Source organism: Pinus tabuliformis, chromosome 4_1 (assembly GCF_031772625.1).
Source record: "Pinus tabuliformis cultivar Carrire ecotype Pingquan chromosome 4_1, CPIR1, whole genome shotgun sequence".
Lineage (NCBI taxonomy): Eukaryota > Viridiplantae > Streptophyta > Pinopsida > Pinales > Pinaceae > Pinus > Pinus tabuliformis.
In genome coordinates this window covers 453,947,510-453,961,732 of record NC_142303.1, presented here as the reverse complement: position 1 = coordinate 453,961,732, position 14,223 = coordinate 453,947,510, and positions in this window count along the sequence as shown.

Sequence of the window (14,223 nt, the reverse complement as noted above, 5' to 3'; positions counted from 1 at the left end):
GCTACATCTCTGTCTTCTTTTAATATAAATAAAATTTGTTTACAGTGTTGTACTGGTGCAGACTCATACCAGTACGTAGGCACCCATCTACAGAAGGCTACAACCTTCTCTCGTTTTCCAGCTTCTACTGGAAGGGAGCTACAACCCCCTAGCTCTTGAACTATCCAATGTGTTTACTAGTACGTAGGCGCTGACCTACAGAAGGCTACGACCTTCTCTCTTCCTCCAGGAACCACATTTCATTAATTTTCAAACTAGATGCTCCTGGTACACAACAATATAAATGAAGGCCTCGTTTCATCAAATTTTCATACTGGACACATCAAAAACTTTGAAACTCAAACTGCATTTACCAACAATCAGTTAATCCAAACAATCAGATCACTGTCAGTAGAACACTGTGTTAAACCCATAAACCTGCATCATCATTCAGAACCAACTGCAACCTCAAAAATCATACATCAGAATGCATACGCTACTTTATTGAACCCAACCTGTGTGTATATGCTACTTCCTTTATCCAAACCTACGTATAACTCCAAAACTACTGAAACATAAAACTTTCTGAATCAAGTCTGTACCACCAGCAATATACTAAACTTATACTGTAAAATTATAGAGCTCTAGACATGCAGTAGTAGATATAACCCTTCTCACTTAAACAATCAATCAATCAGACACCAAACTCCTTATGCATTCAATTTTATATTCAGATCTAAGAAGACTTCATTGACAGACAATAGTAAAACAATAGAACTGATCAAATAGATCATTCATTTCTGAAGAATAGGATTTTCTTTTGTATACACTACTTAGAAGAGTCAAACCTGCATGTATACGCCCCTTTACCGAGGTGAACCAGTGTATAGATCTGAAAATATTAACTCACAAATTCGCTGCTATTTCAGACTTCCGACATACCCAGATCATGACATTTAAAGAATAAAATAGGAGTACGCAATCAGATCTAGCCCAACCAAAATCAGATCATTCAATGATAAGTCATTTCAGGTCTCATCATCTTGATCCAACATTGAATATAAGGTGCACAAAATATTTCAGATCATATCACAAACATAACCCCTGCAACATAAAATATACTTCAGATAGAAGTATTCCTGAAAAGCCCTTTCACTTGCACACATCGGCCCTTTCATCTTCTCCTCCTTATATAGTTTTTGGCCTATCTCAATACCTCAGACTAAAACGACACTTAGGTCTTGTGGTATTCTTGGACAGGATCAAATAGGCATTACTCCGCTCAATATTGTGGGCTAATACCATGGTATTGACCCTCGATATCCTTTACTCTTGAATTTCCTTGATTTTCCAACCTATACGCTCTTTTCCTCTTGTGAAAGTGCATGTATATGTATACGCTCTTTTTGTTTAACGAACCTGCGTGTATATGCTCCTTTGACAAAGTGGACCTGCATATACATCTTAAACTTCTTTACACCATCCTTTTCCTTCAACTTCTTCATTTTGATTAGTGGACCTTAGTTCCATCTTCCTGTTCTTCTGTACCAATGCCCTGTTACCTCTGAAATGATCTGTTACACTGTGAGTTGCCTTTTATCAAAAACTGAACTGACCTGTGAGTGAGTTTCCATCAAGGACAACACTTGTATCATAATGCTAATAGACAAGTCAAAACTCAAGCCACCAGGGCTTGGCACCATCAGGCTCAAACTACCTGATCTTCCATACTTTCTTCTACATGATGTTTTATACCTCCCATAATTGAGGAGAAACTTGCTATATTTGGTCTACATCCACCAACAAGGACACTCAATTCATATATTTGATGGGAAGGTTGTTTTCAGAAAATCATCGGATCACTCACTTGTCATGACTGGCATAGAAGAAGAAAGACTATTGAAGCTGCAAGGAACCTCCACTCGAGCACAAAAATTACATACAATTCTCACTATGATAAAGGTACACTTCCATCAAGTCTTTTATGGCATGCTAGATTTGGGCACTTGAACTATGAAAACCTTCGTTTGTTGAAGAAAAATGGTGTTATTGGTTTGCCTACAAGTCCTAGGAAACTTAAGCAATGTGATGCTTGTATCTTAGGAAAGCACAACAAAAAATCATTTCATGAGTCTCTTTCTAGAGAACATATAAAGCTCGAACTCATTCATTTTGATTTATGTGGCCCAATGTCTGTTCCTTTTGCAAATGGTAATAAATATACAATGAAATTTATTGATGAATACACTAGAATTTGTTGGGTTTATTTATTGAAGAACAAATCTAAAGCTTTTGAAACATTCAATAACTTTCATGCATGGATTGAAAATGATGCACAATCTCATATTAGCTTTATTTGTACTGGTAATGGAAAAGAATACAATTCAAATGAATTTGAAAATTATTTTTCTAGCATGGGATCAAACATCAAATAATTGTTCCTTATAATCCACAACAGAACAAAGTAATTGTCAGATTGAACAAGACAATCTTAAATATGGCACGTTCAATTATGTTTTTCAACAATGTTAAGTTGATGTTTTGGGTTGATGCAGTTTTATGTGTGTGTATATAAAGAATAGGTGTCCATCTCATGCTTTAAAAAACAAGACTCCCTATGAAATGTGGTATGGCCAAATACCTTTGGTGAGGCATCTTAGGGTTTTTGGTTCCACTTATTATGCCTTGATACCTAAGGAACAGAGAAACAAACTTGGTGAAAGGAGCCACAAATGTATCTTCATAGGGTACTCAAATACCTCTAAAACATATTGTCTTTATGATGAAGTTAATAAGAAATATATAATATATGTGATCTTTCTTGAATCTTCCAAGACTGACAATGTTGTTGAGAAACAACTTGCTTGTCACTGAGATTGTACAGGCATGATGTGACAACGACTCAAGTCGGGGGCTGTCACTTTGATCCCTGACCTCTCCATTCTAGTTTTCTCCTAACAATAATATATGGGAGGTAGTCCCTATGGAATATGAAAATGCAAGACTTATTTGAAACCAATAAGTCTGAGAGATACGATTGAATGACGTAGCCACTTGGTTGATTTTAGCAACTTAAGAGATTATATTATATTATTATGATGAGACAAATGCCATATGGAATTAACTACTTTCTTTATATTGATTCAATACGAAATGACTGGATGAACAACCATTGCTTGAGATGCTTTGCTAACCTATATGCTACGCAAATCCTATGACCTAGGTGAGATGCAAGAATCTTGGTTTATTTTAATTATATGCCTAACTAAGTATATCCCTTAATGCTCAACTATTTTGAGTCTAGTCTCTAGAGTAGGTTGTAGAGAGAAGCCAAGGTGAAGCAAGCAAAGGCTTGGTTAACGATACCTCCCCTTGAAATCTAACATACTCGGTGCCTTAGATGCTGCAAAGACTATGGCTCTAGATGCAAGGTCATTGTTATAACCACTAGAGAGGGTCTATCCTTCTCAAGATACAAGATGAAGGGTGTTCCTATCTTTCTATCAACCAAGATTTTGCTCAGAAGTTAATTGATTAATTCAAGACTAGGCCTAAGATGCAAATGAAAATTGATTGAGTGATCTTGAGTTAAGGTTGTTTATGAATTTAAGTTCTTAGTTATTATTGATCCTTAATTATCGTACAAGAGTACTTAATGGATGAAAGACAATCTTAAACACAAGATAAAGTGCTCAATTTCAATAGTGCTCGAAATATGTATCCAATGTTACCAAGAGATAATTGCTCAAGCATTCAACAAGAAACAAGATTAATGCTCTTAATAACAATTTTCCAACATGCCACTATTATATCAAACCTTAATATGCTTATGACAGTCATCAAATTCTCATGAAACAAGCCAAAAAAATGAATGCCCAATTTAAATAAGTGACTTAGAAATATGTTAGGAAAGTTGTCAATTATTCCTATGTCGCTTAGATGGACACTTTACCATTATTATCAAATGATTAAATGGTTGTAAGAAAAATAGTGAGGGAGAAAGGGACCTGAGAAGCAAACCAATAGGCCTCTTGGCCTTGGAGATGAATGGAGAACTTGCCCAAAATTCCTACAATGAAGTGACTACCTACAACCACAAATATTAGCTTGAAATTCACTGCAAACACCAGGAGTTAGAGGCAAAATCAAATGATAACTCAATCTAATGACTAAATAGGGAAAAGGAGGAAAGGAAAAGGGATGAAATGGAGGTTAAAGGCCAACCCTAGGCCTGAAATGGGTAGAGGCTAGGGCTATAGGCCTTGTAGGCCTATGTTAGAGTAGAGGAAGGCCATAAAGGCCTGTGACACCAAGGAAAGAGGTAGCGATAGAGGTAAGGAGGTCACAGAGGAGGGCTAGAGGTTGGATGAGGGTTAGAGAAAGGCCCTAGGGCCTACGACTTGAGGAGAAAAGACCATTAGGCCTTCCATCTAGGGAAAAGAGGGTAAGGAAGGCCCACGACAAGGCCTTAGAGGCCAAACCAGGGTTGTAGCCCACCCTTAAGGTTGACGACAGGGGTAATGGGCCCCACGAAAAGGGTTTTTAGTGCCAAACAAGGGCATCATCTCAACTAGGAGAGGTGAAAAGGAAACAACTAGGGCAAGGAGGGTTAACACTCGACCTAGAAGGCCTCAAAAATTTCCAAGCCCTTGCAATTCTTTTAATTATGCTTCAAATCTAGCTTGAGAAATTACCTGCACAAGTGAAAATAATTTTTTCCCAAAACCCCAATATATACAAAATTCAAAATAAACCCCAAACTCCAATTTCAACAAAACAAAGGTTAGAAAAAGATTTTTACAAAATTACATATACAAATATATATATATATATATATATATATATATATATATATATATATATATATATATATATAGGGGATTAATTATTTTTTCCACCCTCAAATATTTTAGCCATGGTGTCTAAGTATGAGGGTCCATGCACTAATTTTTCTTTTACATCAGATATTACAAATTCAACCCTCAAAGGGGGAACATACCTTTACATATCAACCCTCAAATTATCACCCAATTTTGTGACACAATATGATTTAGTAGACCAAGTGATTTGTAATAAAATAATTTAGCCAAACAACTTAAATTATTCCTAAACCAGTTTTACAAAGACTTGATATAAAAATAGGACTCACCTAAGACCTTGTCAATGAATTTCACCCTAGCTTTGGGGTTTAAGTTGGAGGAAAAACTATGTTGATTATCTTTGTTTAAAAACACACATCATTCGGTGAGGTTAAAAAACCTCCTAGGATGAACTTCATCGCCAAATTCAAAGACTTACCTAGGTTGTTACATAAATAATCATACTATCGTCATTTACATTACAATTTGCAGAATTTGGGTTTACAATGATAGAATAATTGGTTGGTTGATGATTTTGAACTTTGAAAAATTTTATACACTGTTTCCTCATACTTGTGACAAAATGGGTGCAACATATGGCTCCATATGGGGACACATTGCTTCAACGGAGCAATGTGAGAATCCAAAATCTTGCATCTAAGAAAACAAGATACATAAGGTAGATATCCACTCAAAATCAAAATCATCATTAATATATAGAATATCTGCTGGAATAGAAAAAATATACTCTAACATATCAAAGCGTAAAAACATAAAATTAAATGCATAAAATAAAAACTAACTAATGACATAAATGAAATCCTAACTAAGAGGGTAGGGTTAGATATATTATACAAAGGATGCCCCATGGCATCAATTGTCATCGACTTAGTACATAATGAGTATCTGCCGAATTTCAAGCCGATCCAAGGGTTTCTTTTCTGATGTGCCATGTTGAATTCTAAAGATCCTAGGGCTTCAACTTATCCGAATATCGAGTTTCTCATGATCATTTGATGCATAAAACCTCTTCATTCTTCTCTTTTTATTTTTACGTTTCTTCCAAGCAAGCTATGATGTTGATGATGATGTGGTTGGCATAGAACTTCCTACTTACTCTAGAAAATGCTCATATGGAAACTTTGGAATGTTCAAGACTTTTACGATATTCTCTTCTTCTTTTTCATGAACCTATTCTGTCAAGGCCGATGGATCAATCTTGCAAGAATCAACTTGATTCCCCTCAATTTCCTTTCTACCCAGGTCATCTTCATTTAGCCATTTTACCTATTCATAATAAGATGAAGTTTGCTTAAGCGGACTGGGATGCTTATATTCTGTTAGAGGTTCCTTTTCATCTGAATTAAGTTAGGATTTTTGAATTTTTGATCTTTCGATTTCGTCCAAGTTATCTTGAATAGAAATTACTTGGCTAGAATGTTAACCTTTCATAATAGTGATTTATTTTAGTTGATTTTGTTCCATATTTCTTATTACTTTATCATTATTTTATTTTATGGTAATCAATTTTTTTTTCATATTGGACATCAGAACCTCCATTTCTCTAGCATGCTTTTCCTCTATAGCCAACGACGTGTTTTGAAGAGAGATCTAATCGGCTTCCATATCCTCTATTACTTTGTCATGATTTTCTTGGATGGAACTCGTCTCTTTCTCATGAGTTGCTTCCATGGTTTCGAGCTCCTTAACATGATTTCATTCCATGGTATCTATCCTGTTCTGAAATGTGACAATCTAATTATGCTGAGTAACATCCATAACTCGTAACATGTTCTCCATGGTGGTGATTTCCTTGGCATGATTCTTTTGCATGAAACTCATCTCCTTGGTATGGTCAAGAATTAACTTCACTTGATTGAGTTCCATGTTCTTAACCATTTGAATTAATTCTTTGATAAGCCTAGCCATCATTTCCTTTAGTTTCATTGTTGATCTCTTCAACTCTACTTCTTTGTGGCTCATTCTTGATCTTAAATGGATGCCCATATCCATATTTTTTCTCAAAGGCATCAATTATTTATTTGAAAGAAACAAATGAATTATTAGGGAACTCCAAAAACCAATCTAATGCACCATCTTCCAATGAAAAAACAAAGAGATTTATCTTAACATCTTCATAGTCAGCATATCGGAAATAATTACTTATACAATGGTTGAAATTCTTGAGGTGAGTCTCAATGTTATTACCTTTAAAAAGAGGCAACTCATCAATGACCTTTCTAACCCGTTCTAAAAACTCATGTGGATAACTTGGAATGTTTGTAAAATTACAGGGGGCAAACAAGGCGTTCATGATGACTTGTTGAAGGGTAAAAGGAGTGAACGAATGTTAGAGAGGGATCCTTGTTCAAGAAAAACAAGAAGTCTACAAGAAGGGAGCTTCAAGAGAAATGCTTGCAAAAAATGAAAGAAGTGGAGTCACCACTTGAACATGAATCTAGCTCCAAAATACAAAAGGAAAAATGAAAAGTTAGTCAAGGAGAAAAATGACTACTTACTAGAATGTAATTTGTTTAACTGAGCCCTTAGATCAGGGTTAACCAGGTTACTAGGATTTCTTCTAATATAATCTCTCATGAATGGATGAATCAATGGAGTCACCACCCAAGCAAGAAACTAACTAAAAACTTCTAGGTGCTAAGGTGTAAATAGAAAACCGATGAAAGGATTGGTGATAGAATGAAGGATAGGATGATAAGATAAAGAGATATCAACGATGCCAAAAATGTGCCATGAGGTAAACTTATCCTCGACAATGACGCCAAAAAATGTTGTCACTCAGATTGTATAGGCACGGTGCGACAACGACTCAGGTCAGGGGTTGCCACTCTTATCCTCGACCTCTTTGTTCTAGCTATCTCCCAACAACATGCTATGGGATGTAGTCCCTATGGAATATGAAAATGCAAGACTTATTGGCAACCATCAAGTCTGGGACACACGATTGAATGGCCTAGCCACTTGGTTGATTTTAACAAGTTAAGAGATTAGATTAGATTATTGCAATGAGACCAGTGCCTTATGGAGCTAACTACTTGATTTATATCGATTAAATACCAAATGAATGGATGAAAAATTGCTGATTGAGATGCTTTGCTAAACTATATGCTATGAAAATCCTATGACCTATGTGAGACGAAACAATATTGGTTTATTTTAATTATATGCCTAACTAAGTATATCCCTTAATCCTCAGTTATTTTGAGGCTAGTCTCTAGAGTAGGTTGTACAAAGAAGTCAAGGTGAAGCAAGCAAAGGCTTGGTTAATGATACCTCCCCTTGAAATATAATATGCCTTGTGCCTTCAATGTTGCAGAGGCTATGGATCTGATGACTGCAAGGTCATCATTTTAACCACTAGAGAGGGTATATCCTTCTCAAGAAGATGTGCTAAAAATAGGGATTGGGTGAAACAACTTGGTAATAATATATTTCTATGCATTTTTAACTTCATAATGCACCTTTGAATTGTCACATTTATATTTTATATTTTAATTATGTTCAGGTTATTAGACACATGACACTGAGAAATTTTCAATTTTTTATAGGTGCATTTGTTCCCATCTATATGGGCATATGGACATCATTTTCACACAGAGGATTTCAATGATGGATGCATGGCACAAGACTTTAGAGTAGAGGTTGAGTTTAACCAATCTAGTCATGCAAGCCATTGTGATCAAAACCCAATAAAGGGGACATTAGGTTATGTTAGAAAGATACAAGAGATCATTGAAGTGGACTTCTCTTCATTCCAATGTGTTATTTTTAGGTGCAAGTGATGGGACACCTTCGATCAGAATAATGTAAGGAAGATCGCGACAGTGGATTGATATTTATCAACTCTAGAAAGAGGTGGCATGAAGCTAGGGAGCCTTATATTTTCCCCAAATAATGCAACCTGGTGTTTTTTAACCCATATGTTTTGGATAAGGATTGATGGTTCATATGAAGACACAATCCCAGGTCAAAACATATTTTTGAAAACAATAATGTTCTTTTTTCAACTGTGGTTTATGGTCACTGAGTGGCCGCTACATCCACGGGTAATAATCCAGGAAGATCGACCCGAAGGGATCTACTCACCGACTTATCTGGTTGGGCCTAACACCAAGGACATCGAGGAGATTTGAACTCGTGACCTCCCAATTGGAAATGTAATAAACAATGGGAACTTGACCAATTAAGATATTCCTTGGGGTTGAGAAAAACAATTTTATCATGCCAACGAGGAAGATAATCAAATGATAATGGAGAGTCATATGTAGTTGTATTATTTCATCATTTATACTATTGTTGTATGTTTTTGTTTTCTTTATTTTTATAATTATGTTGTATTTTATTCATCTTCTTGGCATTTAATATAATTAGTAAGAATTACAAACATTTTTACACATTTTTTTTGAGTGGAAACGTTTTTACACTTAAAACTAAGTATTTCCAATTGTGTAATTTATAATTTAAAAATTAAAATTTTAACATATTTGTTTAATTTTAAGTTTGTTATAAGTTTAATTTGGTTTTGTGATGATTTGGTTTTCAACTTAGTTGTTTGTTAGTTTACATACTTATATTATTGCTTTTGGAAATATTTAAATTATCCCCACGATGTTGACTAAAACCACAATTAATGAAGTAATTAAAAATTTTGTTAACAATCAACTTACGGAATAATGACAAAAACAACAAATATAGGAAGATTTGCATCCATAAATTTTTTGGCCAATAGAATGCTTATAGTTGGAGATCATAACTTTTTTATAATAACAATTTTCAGGGTAGAAGAGTCTATTAAAAAAAGTAAATAGTACAATGGAAAATAACATTTATTCATATGAAATTGGTTTTTGAAAAAGAATTTAGTTAGAATGAATATGTAAGAACTATATTTACAATAGAAAAATGTTTATGGTAATTTTACAATTATAGTTTCAACCATACTAAACTTTGTAATTTAGAAAAAATATCTTTGGATTTTTTATTTAACGTCTTTTTGCATGTAATTTCATGTATAAAATTTTGATATAAGTTCACTAATATATAATCGTTAATAAATATATATCATTTCATAAAAACAAACATCATGATGATAACCATCTAAAAAACATAAACATAATCTAAAATACACATTCAAATTCACTAACATCATATAATTATATACACCTCTAGCACATATAAACGTCATTAGCTAGCACACAAATCTAATAATTTACAGGGCAACATCATTGTGATCACATCTAATAACATCCCATGCAAATTATATTGTTTTTTATTCGTCTTGTTGGCATTTTATATAATTGGTAAGATATTAATTTTTTTTTTTTTTAGGTTCTACTCGTGAAACATGTCCGGGTGGATTGAACTTCCAATCATTTGGATACACAAGGGCTTGCCAACACGTTTTTTTTCCAATTGTGCTACCACCCACAGACAAGATATTAAATTTAAATTTGTAAGATATTAAATTTAAATTGCTTGAAACTTTGATAAATTTAGTGATAAGTTGATTTTTAATAATATATATATATATATATATAAGTTATGTTAAATCTAAATTAACTATAAAAAAAATCTGACTCAAGTTTTAAAATTTAACAATAGATTGAATTTTGTAAATAAACATAAAATATTATTCATATATATTTTTAAATAAATATTATTGACAATAGTTTATTGATTGCATTTTCTTATTTATTAATTTAAACGTTAGAAAGTAAAAAAAAAAAATATAATTACAATTTAAAAATACAGATTAATTTAAAAAATATATTTTAAATAATAATAATAATTAATAAATATATTTTTAATAATGCTTCATTCATAATTGTAGAAATTTTGAATAATAAACACTTATTCACAGAGATTATCCTGATTATACACTATTGTGGAATACATGCATAATACATAACCTCCTCTATGTTGATCATCAATTTAGCAGCATCAAAAACAATGAAACATCAATCACATGCAGACATTAACACATTATGTAACTCGGGGAAAGCTTACAGCTGAAAACCCCACACTATCTGTATATTAATGATTGAGAACATGTAACATTACATAGTACAATACTCCTCACAAGTATCCAGCACTATCTTCACTTGTTACACACGAAACTAGCTCAGATCGAACAAGTCACATGTTCAAATCTCCTCCTCTGCTTTGTCTGCCTCTATTGCACAATACCATGTGAAAATCACTCACCCTGGAAATCACGTGAGCATAGGCTATATCACTGGGCATATACTGGGAAATCATCATGGGCATACTCAATACATTACTTGTGCAAGATCTCATGCACAACTATAGTCACAATTGATAGCAATCTCAACCTCTAACACCTGTCTCCACTGAACTGTACATGCACTGAGTTAACTGATGTATTCTTCAGTTGCATTATGAGTTAATAATTAGTGAATTAATTTAATCAATTAATCCAAATCACTCATCACTAGTCTATTTGCAATTAGACTAATTACAACTAGTTTAACCAAGTCAAACTGAACACAACTCCATCAACTCCACAGAACTCACATGCATGAGTTCTAACTGATGTCCTGCATGCAATAGCTCAACTGACCCACAAGAAAAGTGTATTTCCTTCTGAAAGCTGCATGTGCCACATCTGTAGCTCAAACTGAAGTGCTCCAAGAGGATAAGATAATGTTTATAGTCTAAATATTATTATGAGACAATAATATTTTACTTTTCTATTTTTGACTAGCAGTCTAAAAATAGACTTTGATTAGTCCGCTGTGAACAAGAAATAGAAGTCCATCTATTTTTCCCAACATGACCAATCATCCATAAACAACATCCTGCAACTCATAGACCATGATCCATATGTCTAAAAATAGATGCCTGCAAGTCCACTTAGTGAAGGCGACTCCTTTCCACTAAGCTCCATCATCTTGTTGCATTCTCAACACTCCCTCTCAACAAGATATGGATTATTAGCAACCCCTATCCTGCCTCGGTGGTATTCGAATTTTCTCCTGGTGAGCGCCTTCGTCAAGATATCAGCATCCTGATCCTCCGTTGGAATGTATGAAAGTAACATGATTCTCCGCTGCACACAATCTCTGATATAATGGTACCTAATGTCATCCGTTGAGCTCCCTGCCCAATTTGCATCCTCCTGTCTGTACCAAGATCCATATCCCAATGTGCCTCTCTTGAGCCTGCACACATGCGACTCCACCAGCTGTCGATAAACAGAGGCATCCACTTCTTCTGCCGAAGTGGCATCCTCCTTCCTCCAACCTCCAGGAAGAGGAGTATCAACAGGCTTGCAGCCATGCATGTTGAACTTCTCCAGTATCTCCCGAGCATACTTACCCTGAGAAACAAATAGTCCATCACTGCACTGCCAAATTTCCAATCCCAGGAAATAATGAAGGAGGCCCAAGTCCTTCATCTCAAACTCCTTAGCAAGATCATCTTTGCATGAAAGTATCAACATCTCATCACCAGTTAGAATCAAATCATCTACATAAAATACAACGATAAGAAACTTACCCTCCACCACAGTCTGGTATAGGTTAGGATCCGCCTCACTCTTGGAGAATCCAAGTCCGGTGAAATAGCTATCTATCCGTGTGTACCAAGCACGTGGTGCTTGTTTCAACCCATACAATGCTCTCTTGAGCCTGCACACATGCGACTCGATGTTGAAGATCTCAAAACGTTCGGGCTGTTAAATGTACACCTCCTCCTCAATGACTCCATTAAGGAACGCAGTCTTCACATCCATCTGATGAATGTGCCACCCCATCTGAGCTGAGAGAGCAAGAATTGTCTATATGGAAGAATACCTTGCGACAGGTGCAAAGGTCTCCTCATAATCGATCCCCTCTATCTGTGAAAAGCCTCGGGCAACAAATCTTGCCTTGTACTTGTCCACACTCCCGTCAACTGTCTGCTTAACTTTGTAGATCCATCTCGAACCCACCACTGATTTCCCTTCCGGTCTAGGAATAATCTCCCATGCACTGTTTCTGACAATCGAATCATACTCTTCCACCATGGCGTCTACCCATGCGGGATCCTCCACAGCTTCCTCGAAAGAGGATGGCTCAGTCACAACACATTTGCTCACAAGAGCCATGTATCCAGTGTACCGATCAGGTGACTGTCTCTGCCTGCGCTGGGCTGTAGGTCGTCCTACAACTTTCTGTGCATCTTGAGCCAGTCGCTCAGCTTTTGTCAAGTGCTTTCGCCCTCTGATGGTTGGCGCTGCATGAGTGGTCTCTTCCACTCCATGAACCTCATCCTGTGGCTGATCCACGTCCTGAAGCTCATCCTTAGGAACTAATAGCTCCTCATCTGCATGCAAGTGTGGCTCCCTCTCAAGCGAACACTTCATGGCTTTCTCCTCCTGAAATTTTATATCCCGTCGCACAATAGTCTTACCACTGTCTAGCAAATACACACGATAGTTGTGGGGCGTATCAGTGTACCACACAAATATCCCAACCTCTGCGGTCGGCTCCAACTTCTTCTTGGCATCCTTCGTCACATGCATGTAAATGTTAGCACCAAAAATCCTCAAATGAGAAAGATCAGGCTTCTTACCAGAATAAGCCTCCTCAGGTGTACTCATGCCAAGTATCCTGTGAGGACAACGGTTCTGCACATATACTGCAGTATTGCATGCTTCAGCCCACAAGTGAAGGGGTAGGCCTTGATCATGCAACATCGCCCATGCAGCACCCACGATCGTTCTGTTCTTCCGCTCAGCAACCCCATTCTGCCGTGGGTTATGGGGAGCTATGAGCTCTCTTCGAATCCCTTCTACACTGCAAAAATCCTTGAACTCGCCAGAGATGTATTCACCACCATTATCGCTCCTACGAGCCTTCACCTATTTCCCCGACTCCTTCTCAACCAGTGCTTTGAACTCACAGAACTTTGAGTATGTCTTGCTCTTCTTCTGCATGAAGAAGATCCAGCACTTACGAGAGAAATCATCAACAAAAATCACATAATACCTGTGTTTTGTTGTCGAAGCAACTGAGAAAGGTCCACACACGTCTGTGTGAATTCTCTCAAGGATCGTCGTGGCGCGACTATCCTTCTCGTGAAAGGTGGCTTTCACAAACTTTCCCAAAGTACACCACTTGCACTGATCTGACTACACAAGAGTGCCTTTAGGAAGCCCTATAGTGATCTGCTGCAGTATCTTCAAGGCTCCATGGTGAAGGTGACCCTATCTCCTGCGCCACAGCTCGCCATCATCCCGGCTCACCAATCCTTCTGCCTTGCATGCCATTTCTGCGCATCCATCTACATGAAACTGATAAAGGTTCCTCACTCGAACCCCTATCTTCCGGGTTTCTCCATTTGTCTTGCTACGCAGGAAAGC